This window comes from Malaclemys terrapin, chromosome 2, assembly GCF_027887155.1.
Source record: "Malaclemys terrapin pileata isolate rMalTer1 chromosome 2, rMalTer1.hap1, whole genome shotgun sequence".
Lineage (NCBI taxonomy): Eukaryota > Metazoa > Chordata > Testudines > Emydidae > Malaclemys > Malaclemys terrapin.
Genome location: NC_071506.1, coordinates 120,210,805 through 120,226,701, shown reverse-complemented (window position 1 = coordinate 120,226,701; position 15,897 = coordinate 120,210,805). Strand labels below are relative to the sequence as shown.

The 15,897-nt window shown below is 42.3% G+C and overlaps 1 protein-coding gene across 2 annotated transcripts in view; it reads left to right on the top strand.

Annotated features, from left to right (window-relative positions):
- Positions 1-2,333, top strand: part of MYLK4 (myosin light chain kinase family member 4) — a 133,689-nt gene extending 131,356 nt beyond the window's left edge. For both annotated transcript variants that reach the window (XM_054017996.1, XM_054017995.1), the window contains one exon: positions 987-2,333. The gene's annotated coding sequence lies outside the window, so the exon portion shown is untranslated. The remainder of the gene's footprint in view (positions 1-986) is intronic.
- The last annotated feature ends 13,564 nt before the right edge of the window (positions 2,334-15,897 follow it).

The following is a 15,897-nucleotide window of genomic DNA, read 5'->3' as shown; positions in this document are numbered from 1 at the left end:
TTACCATCCATCTGTTAAGAGACAGTCTGTAATTGATGTTTGCTTTTGTTTCCAATGTGTTTTGTAAAAAAAAAAAGATCGCTGTTCAGAGGGGCTGAAAAAATCTTAGTCTATTATGATTCACTGTCACTTGCTTTTGATATCTCCTTTCCTGAGCTGCCAAAGCCACATGGTTTCTTAGTATGCTAAGGCAGTCACACCAAATATTGGGGAGGGACACGTTGGACCCTCTTTGTACTGATCCTCACGTCACGGGAGCAATGCCAATTTACATCCACTGAGGTTCTGTCCCATCTGGGCAACAGCCACACATTGAAAAATATTTTTATTTTTTATTACAAGAAAGCAATTATCTGTCTGAAGAAAAAATCAAGTTTGAGATAACCTTGATTATTGATGGCCAGTCCAGTGAAAAAGAAAAGAGAATGTTCAAATACACTTTTTAAAGCTTCGTAAATAGTAGCTAACTTATAGTCTATTTTACAGGGGGAGATAGTTTAAAAAAATGAGTTTTTAATTTACTCCAGAAGTGGACTCAGTCATTACTGTGTTTTGTTTTTAGAACACAACCATTGGGGTTGCCTCATTTAATCCATGATGATATATTCATGTGACAATTGATTTAAACATGGTGTGATAAATGTCTGATGTGATTGTACAAGCAAATGGAGATAATCACATACTCCCATCCCATATGACAGTAGTGACAAAATGACAGCATTGTTGCATTTCATGAGAGACCTCCTGAATTTTTTTCATTAAACAAAGAGACCTAGTCCTTTTTATGTTGTAAATAGCATTAAATGATCTCTCACAATCTGAGATGCAGGGGGGAGAGGGACTCTTTGTAAGCAGTCAGATTCTGCATTGCTTTCTCTCTCACACACAAAGAAACCACCCTGTGATTTTCCTAGGGAATTGAACTAAATAATTATATTAAAAGTATATTGCTGAATTAACTAGATTCTTGGTTTGTTTATTTGCAGAAAAGCTGCTGTGTTGTTACTGCTGGTAAGAGATTTGGAGATATCAGCAGTTCTGGTGCTTTGACCTTGTGATGACTTGAGGCTTTTACTAAGTGGACCAACACCACTTTAGCTGCAGGAAAAGTCCCAGCATTACTGAGCTACTTTTTCTTGCTTCAGCTTTCAAAAGAGGAAAACAACTACAGTTCACAGAAAGGTGTCTCTGCCAGAACACCATGTAATTCGTGTCTGAGATTGCTATGCTAGTTTGAGTTCAGAATATTATCTGTCTTGTCTTTGTTTTCTTGATTTAGCTAGTGAGAGATCTTTGGGGTTTAAATAGCATTGACTCTTTCTCATCTCAGCCCAGCAAGCAGACGATCTCTGCATTACAACGGTAATTGGAGTTCTATTTGAGATTGAAACCTCAAATTGCTTTTAAAAAACAGCTGGCTGCACATTTAAAACTGATTATTCTCTGACAGTGGAGCCAACAAGGACTAACCCCACTAAAGTTAAAGAAGCTATGCCAATGTATTAACATTCTCATAGACAAGCTGTCAGTGTACGTAGGATGCCTTTAGACTAGAATATGCTGCATACAGGACTGCCTTTGGTGTTTCCTAGCATATCACATTGGTACTGTTTTAAATTCAGTTGGGTTAATAACATACAAGAGGATATTTTGTTATTAGGACACCCAGATTCTCATCTCTAGTGTAAATGGGGGGAGGGATAGCTCAGTGGTTTGAGCATTGGCCTGCTAAACCCAGGGTTGTGAGTTCAATTCTTGAGGGGGCTGTTTAGGGATCTGGGGCAAAAATCTGTTTGGGGATTGGTCCTGCTTTGAGCAGGGGGTTGGACTAGATGACCTCCTGAGGTCCCTTCCAACCCTGATATTCTATCTATTCTATGCAGAATTAAGCCCTGACTTGAGTAGAGAACAACTTCAAATCAGTTACTTTGGATTTATGCCAATAAATGGCTAACTCCATTGACAACGATGGAATTACACTGATGCAAAACTAGTTTGTGAGAGGAGTATCAACCCCCTAATCCTCACAACCCAGAGTGTCCTGTTTGCTTCTAGGAAATGGCTTATTTAAAAGCTCTAAAAAAAAAATCAAAATATTTTCTATTGCTTCTCCGGATTCCAAGCTGTTTTGATACATGGCTAGAAGAGGGGACTGGGAGTCAGGCTACCTGTACTCTATTCCCAACACTGTGTGACCATGGCTAGTCACCTAAACAGCCTGAATCTCAGTTGTCCCATCTGTAAAATGGAGATAATGATTTATTTTTGCATAGTGCTTTTTGTATTAAAGACTAGATAAATCCAAAGTATCATTATTATTTTACTTTACTATGCTGACATATTGTTGTGGCTTTGGATTTTTTTTTTTTTTTTTTTTTGACTAATCAGTTTCTAATTAAGCAACATGTCAACACAGCCCAGTATATTTTTCTTGAAATAATGGCATGTCATGTCTTGTTACAAGGCAGAAAGGTAAAGGCCAACTCAATTTAGCATTAGAATGGTAATAATTCCCACATAATGACTGTCATATCTTTGCCCTTATGAAGTGATGTTTGTATATAAAATTTCAAGGAAAGAGTCAGATGAATACATTTATTGGACAGCATGCATGTGACATCCTTGACAGCCAATTACAGAAATCCAATTTTGTCCAGAGTTCAAAAGGTGTTTTAGATTGTGTGTGTACATCTATATATATAGGCTCTTAATGAAAGCTAGTGTGCTGTATTGCATGTTGCAAATACTTGCATATCTATAGCAACATTACTACCACAGTACAATAAAGGAAGAACCAAGAAAGCACTGTCCCATTTTGACTGCTCCTACCTCCTGTTTAAAATCTTAGGGCCAAATCTTTAGGCCCAATTAAAGGATTAGAAAGCATACCTTATACTTACAGTGATAGTGTCTAGACCTCAATCTGGTTAGCCTTAAAAGAAGGTTAGTGGGTCACTTGATTACAGTCTGTAAGTATCTATATAGGGAACAAATATTTAACAATGGGCTCTTCAGACTGGCAGAGAAAGGTATAACACAACCCAGTGGCTGGAAATTGAAGCTAGACAGATTCAGATGGGAAATAAGGCATAATTTTTTAACAATGAGAGTAATTAACCATTGGAACAATTTCCCAAGGGACATGGAATCCATCGCTGACCATTTTTAAATCACAATTGGATGCTTTTCTAAATGATCTACTCTAGGAATTATTTTGGAGCTATTCTGTGGTCTATGCTATATAGGAGGTCAGACTAGATGATCAAAACGGCTCCTTCTGGACTTGGAATCTGTGAATCAATCATCATACCTAGTCCTAACTCAAATAAACTCCCACTGGCATCAATGGGAGTTTGTCTGTGAAAGTAATGAATAAAATCTAAGCAAGGGAAATCAGGATTTGACCTGTCAGCTGCTTATTATCAGTCACTGTTGTCCTTTGTCTGTGTGAAATAAGTGTGAAAGCTACTAGAACACCTTTTGATAAAGCTAGAATTCATATGCTGTGTTACTGTTCTGACTACACGCAAGATCCTCGATACTGCTCACTGTTTGTATGATAAACAACTCAGTGATCAGACTAAAAGCAGCAGGCTAAAACTGGAATGATGAAATTTCACTTACACAGTTCAGGGCCAGTATTTTGTTGTTTTTTCCTTAGTGGTTTTTATGTAACTTGCATGTAATTTTGAATCTTGATAATTATATTAAAATAACTGTGTGACTATAGTCTTACAACCACTACCTGCTTTAATATGAAATTCAGCTGATGGCATTTGGTGTTTCTGGGAAATAAAGAAGATGCATACACTTCAGTAATAATTAAGAGCTAGATAGTTCCTTAAAGAAATAGACCAGTATTAGCAGGGTGTAGAGGGATTGCACTTAGTCGGAGTCAGCCACGATTCCTCCAGTGATGATAGGGGACTGTGGTCTCTACTACGCTCTTTTACAGGGAACAGAGTTCACTACCACCACCTCCTCTTTTGGGCACGCACACAAACACACATGAAAGCTGTGGGACCCCAACATTCTCCACCCTCTTTGGGAGGCTAGTACCACTGTCAACATCAGTCTAAAACATTTTTGGAGCTCCATGGTTGGCTTGGCTCTAAACCAGGGGTTCTTAAACTTCAGTGCACCGCATCCCTGTTCTGACAACAAAATTATTACATGATCCTGAGTGGGGGGAGAAGGGACCGGAGCCCAAGCCCCACTGTCCTGGGTGGGGGGAGAGCAGGTGGAGCCCAAAGATCCCAGCTCTGGGTCCCAGCCAGTCTAATGCTGGCCCTGGCGACCCCATTAAAATGGAGTCCCAACCCACAGTTTGAGAACTGCTGCTCTAAACCATTTAAGGGTGCAAGGTAGGGGAGAGGAGCACTTTTTGTTCTCTCCTTCATTTGTGCACGTGCGCAGGGCCAGATCCAGCATGGCCCCTAATATTGTAAATATATTCCAGGGACTTGACTTTCACTCAGATGCTAAAATACAAGGTAAAGGCCAGATTCTAAAGTCTTGGCTACGCTAGCGTTTATTTTTAAATTTCCTACTGTGGCACTGTCAGCAGTGCACCTCCCTCAGTTGTGGCAATGGTGGAAGCTGTGTTGTAGTCAGGCTGTTAACATCTGATGGGGTTTTAACCAAAGATCATCTAGATCTGCTATCAGTGCAAATAGATGACATGTATTTTATCTCACCTGCTGTTGATTTTACATTAGTACTCCTATTGCTGATGAAGCTGCACCAGCAACGGAACACCAACGTGAAATATGAAGGAAAATGGTAGTGTAGCCTAAATCACTGATCTGCTATTATGTTCATGTATGCAAATGGAGTAATGGATTTATTTATTTATACTTAATGTATCTTGCAATGAGCACCATATATTGCAGATTAGGATCCAACCCAAAGCACGATTGCAGATTCACCTTCAAAGACCATAACTTCCATGGCTGCCCAGAGGATTCAGGGGGCCTGGGGCAAAGCAATTTCGGAGGCCCCTTCCATAAAAAAAAGTTGCAATACTATAGAATGCTATATTCTCGTGGGGTCCCCTATGGGGCCAGGGGCCTGGGGCAAATTGCCCCACTTGCCCCCCGCCCCTCCCCCCCGGGCGGCCCTGATAACTTCTACTGTCATGAATTCAACAAGAAATTCAAGAGATCAAGTTATCCTTTATTCATAAAACTGTTAGGGGCCACTCTTCAGACAAATTAGGACACATTTGCCCTGCCCCTCGTTGTTTATAGTCTCATTTGCACACGCCAGTTTGTATTGATTTAATTATCAGCCCATAGTTATTGAACAAAAATGTATTTTGTAACAGCTGTGTTTTTTGCAGACTATTAAATTTACATCAACAAAGTTATGTAGAGCTGTGGGGGGGACCCAAACAGCTGTATTTTTTTTAAAAAAACCTACTCTCAGGGTATGTCTACTCTACCCGCCGGATTAGCGGACAGCCATCAATCCAGCAGGGGTTGATTTATCGCGTCTAGTCTAGACGCGACTAGACACGATAAATTAAACCCTGAGCGCTCTCCCGTTGACTCCTGTACTCCACTGCCACGAGAGGCACAGCCACAGTCGACGGGGGAACAGCAGCAGTCGACTCACCACAGTGAAGACACCGTGGTGAGTAGATCTAAGTACGTCGACTTCAGCTACGTTATTCACGTAGCTGAAGTTGCATAACTTAGATCAATCCCGCCCCGCGCCCCCCCCCCCCCCCACTGTAGACCAGGCCTCAGATGTGAGTATTTAGCTCCCTTTAACGTCATGTATGTGCAGCTAAAGGTACAATTTGGTCCTCAAAATCACAAGCATGGTATAGGGTGGGGAAAATAACAGCACTGTTGTCAATGTTGTAACATTGATAAAATAGATTTTATTTCTGCAGCTGAATATGAGGCAATGAGGAAAAATGCCCCCTGTACATAGCTTTCACTATGCTTAACAACAAATGGCTTAAATAACTATTAATAATCATTAGTGCTAATAAAAGTGTGTCTTATAAAATGTTGTTAGAGATATTCAGTTGTTTTCTGGCTGTTGAAATTTTAGTAAAATAATACTGACACAACTTCTTTAATAGAGTTTTCGAAAGGACAATTCTGTCTCATTGCACTTTGAACAGCATGCCGTCTTGTTTTCTTTTTAATTCTGGTTTGTTGGTTTCTTTACTACATAATAAGTACCAGCTATTGATTGCTATATTAAATTATTCTTTTGTTTAACACATAATTTTTGATTTTATACTAGCTTCAGAAAATGGATTTTAAATAACTATATGAGTGAGTGAGTGTCTGTGTGTTTGCTTATTGATGTTTTTGTTGTATATTGCTTTTTGAGATTTCATTTGGAAACTGAATTCCTGTCATTAAGAACAAGTTTGGGTGCAAAGGGCACTTTACTAACTGGGGTTATTACATTCAGCTGTATATTCACAGATGGGCAGAGATGGCTGTAGCTACTGCAGTTGTAACCAGGGAACAGAGTGGAGTAGAAGCAATGGTATGAAGGAAAAAGGTGTCAAGATGCAGTATCCAGTTATGTATGCTCCCATGATTGTCCCAAAACATCAACACCTTTTCTAGGTGAATAAATTTAAGGGCCAGATGATGGGAACTGCATTGATTTAAATCATCTGAGGATCTGGCCTTAAACTTGATAGTAGAGAGGAAAACAACATCCATTTGTGCATGTAGACAACTCTAGAAATAATATTACATAGTAATTACTATGAGGTGCTAATCAGTGGAAAGTCAATGGGAATTGACGGCACTCAGTGGCTCTTAAGAGTGCTCAGTAACAGTATCTGAAAGGGTTGGGACAATATGGTTCTTTACATGTTCAAGTACTGTATGACAAATGTTCTCTAGTTAAGCCAGTGCCAATATGAGTTAGAAATTATTATTTCCATTTTACAGATTAGGCAGATAAATAAAGTGACTTGCCCAAGGTGGAAGGCAACTAGTGGCAGAGTTGGGATTAGAACTAAATGCATCCTGGTTATCAACCCCAGACTCAGTTCTTTTAGGCAAGATACTGGTAGCTTCTCAACTTGTTACACATGGTGAATACCATGGAAGTTATGAGTGAGGAAAATCTATATTGATTCATGAGTTTTAGTAAAAAAAAAAAAACGAAAAAGACGGAACATAAAATTATATTTAAAATGAACCTGTGGCCATTTGTTTACCACAGCATTTTAACAGTGCTCGGTGACCATGTGATAATCTGAATATTGCAAACAGAAGGTGAAGTTTTTTATTAAACTTAGCATTTTTCAGATGTTTTTTGGTAGCAGCTTCTGTATGTTACTGAGCTAAGACTCTGAGTTAAATTCTGCTTTCGGTTGGACCCATACAATAATATCAATGCAGTTTCACGGATCTAAATGAGATCAGTATTTGGTCCACCTTTTATAACACTACCAGTATAGAAGCAATCTCTGAAATAGTAAAACCAGTTGCTGCCAGGATTGAGTACTGGTTTAATGGTCAGAAAAAAAGAAACTTTATAGTTTAATATTGCAGAAAACTCATTTAAATGATTAACTAGAACATGTATTTTTGCAGTAGTTAAGCCAGTAAGAGAACAGGCTAGAAACTCTCTCTTTTGTTTGCAGCTCTTGTTGCTTGCACCCACGGGTGAAAGTAACTTAAGGGACTTACCAATACACAGGGCTGGGGTCCTGAGCAAGGGCCGGGAGGCGCTCAGGTGGAAGGGGCGGGGCCTCAGATGGAAGCTGCAGGGCCTTTAAATCCCTGGGCCCTTTAAATCGCCGCCACTACCCCAGGGCTCTGGCAGTGGTGGCCCTGGTGGTGATTTAAAGGGCCAGGGGCTCCAGCCGCTGCCAGGAGCCCAGGGCCCTTTTAAATTGCCAGCCTGGGGAAGCTGCCCCCTGCCGGAACAGTTGGCTGTGTACCAGCTCTTGCCAGTACTCTGTGCCGGACCATACTGGCTTACTTTCACCTCTGCTTGCATCACAAATTAATGATGGTCTTCCTCAGCAAAATGATGCATGCAACCACCCACCCCCAATCACTTTTCAATTGCTAGTGATCTGATAACATTATGGGGTGATGTAAATGCTTCTCACACTGTGAGCTTGCACTCCAAGATAGTGAGCAAAATGAGTGCAGTTTTCCTTTAACATCAAAAGCCACAACAGTGATACACTCACATGAATGTTCCAAACTCTGTTAAAAACTATTCATCCTTGCTTCCCCCTGAAAGGGTGCTGCATCTTTACACATCATCATCAATATATAGCTGTGATTATGTCTAGTGTAAATGAGACTTGCGTTGCATGAATCCATTTAGCAACGTTAGACTGTCAATTTCACCTTCCATGAAGGCGTATAGTTCAACAACTACCTACCTATTTAAAATACTAGATGGAAACTGCATCAAGGTATCTCTTTGTAAATATGTTGTTTTAGCGACGTTGTTAAAGTCACTAAACTCCCGCGTGATCACACTTAGATGCAGTAGCGCACATGTTTGTGTCCCATAAAGCAACGTTTTCTTAAAGCTTGACAGTGTGTGTAATAGAGCTAGGACTAGGAGATGTGTGGATGCTTATGTAACACAATTTTATTTTTGGAATATGGTTTTGTAGATTAGCACTTGTATCCGGGGGATGTGTTCCCTTGTGAACAATATATACAACAATGTACACAAATTATACATTTTAGAATAAATACTGATTTTGTTTACTCTGACGTTCTTTGGTTGGCTGTATTTACTTTAATGTGTCTGTTAATTTTTGAGCATCAGAAAAAAAAGGTGCTCTTCTTCATATGCAAGCTACAAACTAAATAAAGAGTAACCTGCAGCTGAGGCAAGCTTAGCTAACTGCCTAAACAGACGATCAATTTTTGGCTTTTCTGATAATCTCGGCTCCCTCAGCAAGTACAGCTGGGGCTTAATTTAAAGTTTATTCATTGGGTCTCAGAGCTGGTTTCTGCTGATGAGGGAGGGGAATCCCTTTATTGTTTAAATACTCTAGTTACTTGAGCTGAACTAATAACTGATTTTTTTGGTTCAGTGGCTGAACCAAAACATCTAGGGGAAAAATTGTTTCATTTCACAAACCGCACCTGATATTTTTGGTTTTTCTCACCAAAATAAAAATCCTAAAAAAATTCTCAGCACTTTTTAGAAACAGTTAATGAAGCTAGAGTCACCAGGCACTATGGCAGTAGAGTTTGGAAGTTGGAGGCAGTGTGGAGGTGAAATCTTCCAACTCAAGATCAAGGTGTAGGATACATGGGCTGGAATAGCAGCTACTGCCCCTCTGCATCAGTTACACAGGCTGCTGAAACCACCATTCAGATCAACAAAGCTACCCTGATATACACAAGTATAGATCTGGCCAAAGTGGCTTGTTGAACTCCACAGAGAAAGTCACCAGGAGAACTTGAAGCAGAAGTCTGGAGACCTTTCTCCAAGTTCCATGAATAATCGCCAGATGCATGCCTTCCCACATAGGCTTTTAAAGCATAGGAAACAAATATTTATTCCTCCACCATGAAAATTACTACTAGACTATTCTGCGGTAATGGTCCGAAACACAAGTGATTATAATGACGCAAGAGCATTTTGGGATATTAGAGTCTAAACCCTGATTATGCACTGGAACAAATGAGTGTGGTGGATCTGTGCATCCATGTGGAGTCTCACTGAAGTCAATAGGACCCTGCATAGGTGCAGGTGTCCATGCTAGTGTACGTTTAGGGTCTTATATTTTTGCTATTTTTTACATAAAGACTGTTGCTATGTCTCAGCTTTGGGTGCCTTCAACTTGCCCCAATGGGTTTCTTTTGGAAATATTAGTACCTCTGCACTGCCTAGGTAGTGATGATGGTTGACAAGGAAGATATTTTCTGTAAGAACATAAGAACGGCCAAACTGGGTCAGACCAAAGGTCCATCTAGCCTAGTATCCTGTCGTCAGACAATGCCAGGCGAACAGAACAAGTAATCATCAAGTGATCCATCATTCCCAGCTTCTGGTAAATGGAGGTTAGGGACACTATCCTGTCTAACTGTAGTATTCAGTCAGCAGGGCCTTCACATACTCACGAGGGGTGTGTGTGTGTATATATATACACACACACACACACACATATGCCTCTGGCAAAAATAAAATACACGTTTAAAATAACAGCTCCCTGCATGTGTCTGCAAAGCAAACATACATTTTTAAAATGTGTTCACTTAGATGCATGTGATTAAAAATATGGTGATTGGGGAAGGGAGAGTTCAACAGGGGACATTAATAATTCTTCATTAATTGATTTGATAGCCAAACCTTTCTCTTCCCCAATTATTTCAAAGAACCTGTTCACATTAAATTTCCGTTGAAATTTTTTAATGCTACTTCAATATTACCCAGAACTTCGAAACACACTGGGCTTCTCCTTATTTTTAATTATTTTCAAATTAATTATTTTCTGAATCCTTTCAACCTGCCCATTTGTTCAATAAAAGAGAATTTTAATTTTTAAAGGCCTCCCAAAACTTCCAGAGACTGCTTTATGGGCTGCTTTTAATGAAAGGCTTTGGAAGGGGACTAGAGATTTCCACAGTCCTCTTTAGCCAAAATAAGAAAAAGAAATCACTTCATCAGCTGTGACTCACTCCCATCTCCTACGTACAACAGGTATTAACTTGGGAGCTAAGCCATCTTGTTCTTGGACTGCAGAACAGAACTGTATACAGAAACTATGAGCCAGTCCATGTTAGGTGCTGAGCACCCTCAATTCTATTGATTTCATTGAGAGTTAAGTGTGCTCATCACCTGGCAGGATTGGGGCACAAAGGGCTCTATCCTTGCACCATTTAAGGGTCTAATACAAAACTCAGTGAAGGACTTTGATGGGCTTTGGTCAGGCCCTAAGTCAATTAAAGTTTTGGCACTGACTTCAGTGAGTGCAGTAGGTAGCCCAAAGTGATAGAATTATAAAATAAGGAGGGTTTATTCAATGGCTCACCATTTTTAGGTGTTATTGTTACATCTAGATACTTCTTTCTTAGCACAGCTTTTGTTGTACCAAATTGACAATGTTACTACTTGCCCTGAGCATGTGACAATGCTGGAATGGTGGGAAGGAAAGCTTCAGATTTGTATATGCTTGTAACCTTAACAAAGTGGGTATTCACCCATGAAAGCTCCAATACATCTGTTAGTCTATAAGGTGCCACAGGACCCTTTGAAGCATATTTTGTTATTCCTTAAAGCATTGTAGCCTGTTGCATAAGGAAATAAAAATGAGAGACTAATAACACTGGGACGTGGCAGGTAAGGTATAGATAGACATTATGCAGCTCTTCCCCAACCAGGGCCGGCTCTGGCTTTTTTGCCGCCCCAGGCAAAAAAGCCTCCCCCTGCCCCCGCCGGTGGGGAGCGCGGCAGGGGAGGGCGCCAAGCCCGGCTGCGGCCCCGCTCTCCCCGGCCGGCCGGAGTGCCAGGAGGAGGGCGGCGAGCCCGGCCAGGGCCCCGCTCTCCCCGACCGGCCAGAGCACCGGGAGGAGGGCGGCGAGCCCAGCCGTGGCCCCGCTCTCCCCAGTCGGCCAGAGCGCCGGAGGAGGGTGGCGAGCCCGCTGCGGCTCCGCTCTCCCTGGCGGCCGGAGTGCCAGAGGAGGGCGGCGAGCCCGCTGTGGCTCCGCTCTCTCCGGCAGCCGGAGCGCCACTGGGAGGGCAGTGAGCCCAGTCGCGGTCCTGCTCTCGGGCCGGAGCGCCACCGGGTGCCCCAACAGCCCCAGTATGTTTAAAAAAAAAAAACAGCCCTGAGCGCTGTCCCCCTCCAGGTGCCCCCCCAAGCACATGCTTGGTAGGCTGGTGCCTGGAGCCGGCCCTGTCCCCAACCAATGTTTCTATGCACCTCCATTATCCCACTACTGCCATATTGTCATTTATACACACACACCCACAGCTTGCTAGTACACTTATATGGGATTTGAGGCCTTTGATATCTAGTAGAGGAAGCAAAATACCTGTAATAAGAAATCAACAAACTAATTCACTACCGTTGATAGATCAAAGAAGAAACTGGATGCAGAATATCTGGAAGATTATAGAGTAATTGCATCCACCCCTGCCTGCAAAGAGACAATGCCACAATTTACCATGCACTGCCATAAATGTAGGGGCTTTGACCTAATTAGATGTGATGCCTGACAATTGAAGACAGGTGATGGTGAAATCTTCAGGGTGTTCTTCCTCCTTTACAGACAAAGTTTTAACACTTCCACAGAGGAATGATACGAAGATTCTTCTATGTGAGACAGAGAAAATTGCTTGAAAACTAATCACCCCCATTTTAATGACATTCCAGTTGTTTGGCTAAGGGATAGAAGATGAGGCATAGGATGAGGAAAGTTCTCAACCCAGACAAAGCTACATCTGTTTTATATGGTATATCTGTGTTACACTGTGCAAAATGTTACCTACCAAAGCATTATGTCAGCAGTTTCTCTGGTTACTTTGTAACCAGTTTGATTGTTCTTCTATCTAGCTCACTTCATGGGTTGCATCTCAAAACCACCAGACTGCTGAAAGGAGCATATTTAACTGGCACCAAAATTTTGCTGGGTTTTTAGTTTTGTTATATTTCAGCCTGTGAGACCTTAGAAAAACTGATGCGAGAAGCAGTTTAGAGCCGCTCAGCCACTTCACTCTTATACCAGATTTGAGGGCCTAAAAGAAACATTTCTGTGGCAGGGGGTATTTTTTTGTATGGCTGGTGTCTAGGAGTTTAGGAGCTTGGAATGTTAGAAAAAGTCCCAGGGGAGATGGGTTAGCAGACAGAGTGCAGGTGAGAGATCAAAGGTGCCTGATAAATGTCACTTGTCACATGAAGCTGCAGTTTATCCCATGGATAGCACTACCACATACAAATGCACCAGAGATAGTTTCAGGTGGTCTTCAGTACATTTATGTACTCCCTTCATTGTCCCTCTGAAACTTTACAAAGTGTTTTCATTATTTGTGTGTGTTGTTTTCCCATTGCAAGCATGTTCATCTGCACAGTTCTTAGTTTTCCCATACTTGCTGTCATCCAAGTAGCTTATGAGATCACTACATAATATGAGAAAGAGACAGGTAGGGAATAGTACATATAAAACATGGCTTTTTCAGTCACTTTTAAAGGTCCATATTATTCCAGCACCAAAATGTTCCTTTGCAGATCATTCTAAAAACCACATTAACTCTCTCCTCCTTTTACCACACCCTCTGCTGTCACCCAGTACTTCAGATAGTACCCTGTTCTCACCAGCTTAGACTTCATTGCAAGCAGGGAATGGATTTCCTAAACCATTAAAGAGACAGGAACAGAACTGGTTTATCCATTTTATCCCATTTTTAATGGTGTACGGGCCAAAGCAGGCAACCCCTTTTGAGCTATCTCATCAGCTGTCAACTATTAACTTCTCTCAGATGTTCATTAAACATTATTGTCATTCAGCAGGTAGGGATAAAACACCTTCCTTGAGAGTACAGCAGGCATGTAGCACCATTACTGTTTCAAGGCTGCAGATGGACAAGCTACCAAATATATTTGCAACAAGTTATATTGCTTTGCTGAAGACAGAATACCTACCCACCTGGACAATGTTTCACAACCAAAAGTATCTAAGTGAATTCATCTCTATCAAGCATGCAAACATAACTGTATTTTGTACTGTTTAACCATTCCCTCTTTCTCCGGCTTTTGACATAAATTATGTCCTTTTATGGTTTGTTCCCTTGACTAAGCCTGCTTGCCACAACTCCTGCACAAATGGGTGGATATCATAGAATATCAGGGTTGGAAGGGACCTCAGGAGGTTATCTAGTCCAACCCCCTGCTCAAAGCAGGACCAATCCCCAACTAAATCATCCCAGCCAGGGCTTTGTCAAGCCTGACCTTAAAAATCTCTAAGGAAGGAGATTCCACCACCTCCCGAGGTAACCCATTCCAGTGCTTCACCCCCCTCCTAGTGAAAAAGTTTTTCCTAATATCCAACCTAAACCTCCCCCACTGCAACTTGAGACCATTACTCCTTGTTCTGTCATCTGCTACCACTGAAAACAGTCTAGATCCATCCTCTTTGGAACCCCTTTTCAGGTAGTTGAAAGCAGCTATCAAATCCCCCCTCATTCTTCTCTTCTGCAGACTAAACAATTCCAGTTCCCTCAGCCGCTCCTCATAAGTCATGTGCTCCAGTCCCCTAATCATTTTTGTTGCCCTCCGCTGGACTCTTTCCAATTTTTCCACATCCTTCTTGTAGTGTGGGGCCCAAAACTGGACACAGTACTCCAGATGAGGCCTCACCAATGTCAAATAGAGGGGAATGATCACATCCTTCATTCTGCTGTCGATGCTCTTATTTATACAGCCCAAAATGCCATTAGCCTTCTTGGCAACAAGGACACACTGTCAACTCATATCCAGCTTCTCATCCACTGTAACCCCTAGGTCCTTTTCTGCAGAACTGCTGCCTAGCCATTCTCTCCCTAGTCTGTAGCAGTGCTAGTCTGATATCACTTGAGCTTTGTGTATTTATTATTTAAAAGTTTCAAAAGACTAAATAAACAAGAAGCTTATGACTGTCAGGAGCACATAACCCTCATCTGTTTACAAAGATTGCTCTTCCATTGATCTCTAGTGTTTACCCCTCTTGTCATTGACTGTGACAGAAAACTTCATAGGTCACATTATTTCCCTGTAGTGAGGCGGACAGACCTCCCTCCTCCGGGGGGAGTGAGGGAGTGTTACATGCCCCGCCCCCCTCGCCGTAAGGACAGGGTTGTGGCCGGCAGTATAAAAGACCAGACCTGCAGCCCATTCAGGGGGAAGCCTGCAGAGGGGAAGGACGTCCTGCTGGTTCTGGAGCAGCATGGAGTGGATCCTCTGCCTGGCTTGGCCCATGCTGCAGAGGACAACTGGCCTGGAGTGCCCACCACCACTTACCTGGAGGAGCTGGACGATGACTGGACATCAGAGGTACCCACCCCAGGGGAGGCAGGAAATGGCCCAGGGGCAGCCGCCGTAGGGCTGGCTGCAAAGCCCAGAGCCCCAGCATCGGTATGTTGCGGCTGGATCCCTGCTGACCCCGGGGCAGCTGATTCTGCCCCTGCTGGGGCCCTGGGCTGGGATACGGTGGAGTAGGGAGGGCCCGCGTCCCCCTTCCCCCCGGGTGGCTGACCCTCATTCCTCTGCAAGGGGCTCTCGCTCTGAAGAGGAGCGGCCCCAGCCTACCTTTGAGACTGTAGTGTTTGCTGGCTGCCTGAGCCCTGCAAGCCCAGGTCCCAGCCTACCATTGAGACTGTATTGTTTGCTGGCTGTCTGAGCCACGCCCAGGCTATAGCCAGCCCCTTAAGACTATTGTTTGCCGGCTGCCTGAGCCCAGGCAAGCCCAAGCCCCAGTTAAATTGAGACGAGCTTGGAGGCGGGCTACCGCCAGCCCTTCAGGGACCTCCCTCCTCCGGGGCGAGTGAGGGAGTGTTACATTCCATTACCTATCTTAGTTACAATTTAAGTAACACTAGCCAAAATTGCCAGTGAGATTCTTTCTTCTTACTATCCTTAGTAATGGACCTCTTCATGGCATGTCTATAATTTCTTATACGCAAAGGTAAGTTATGTGAATTTCCATAGTTACACAGTATATCAATGGCAGAGTTGGGACTACAACCCAAGAATCCTGTTCTATTTACTAGATACAGTATTAGTGATATAAAAGTGTATCAGAGCCATTTACACTTCCTGGAAGCCTACAGTACTATCAATATAAAGTAATTATAATACTTGCATTATGGGATATCTTTAAGGTACAAAAATCACTAATAGAGCAAGTTTTCTTCCTCTTTACTGAATACAGCTTTCAGCTGAGGGCTTTTTAA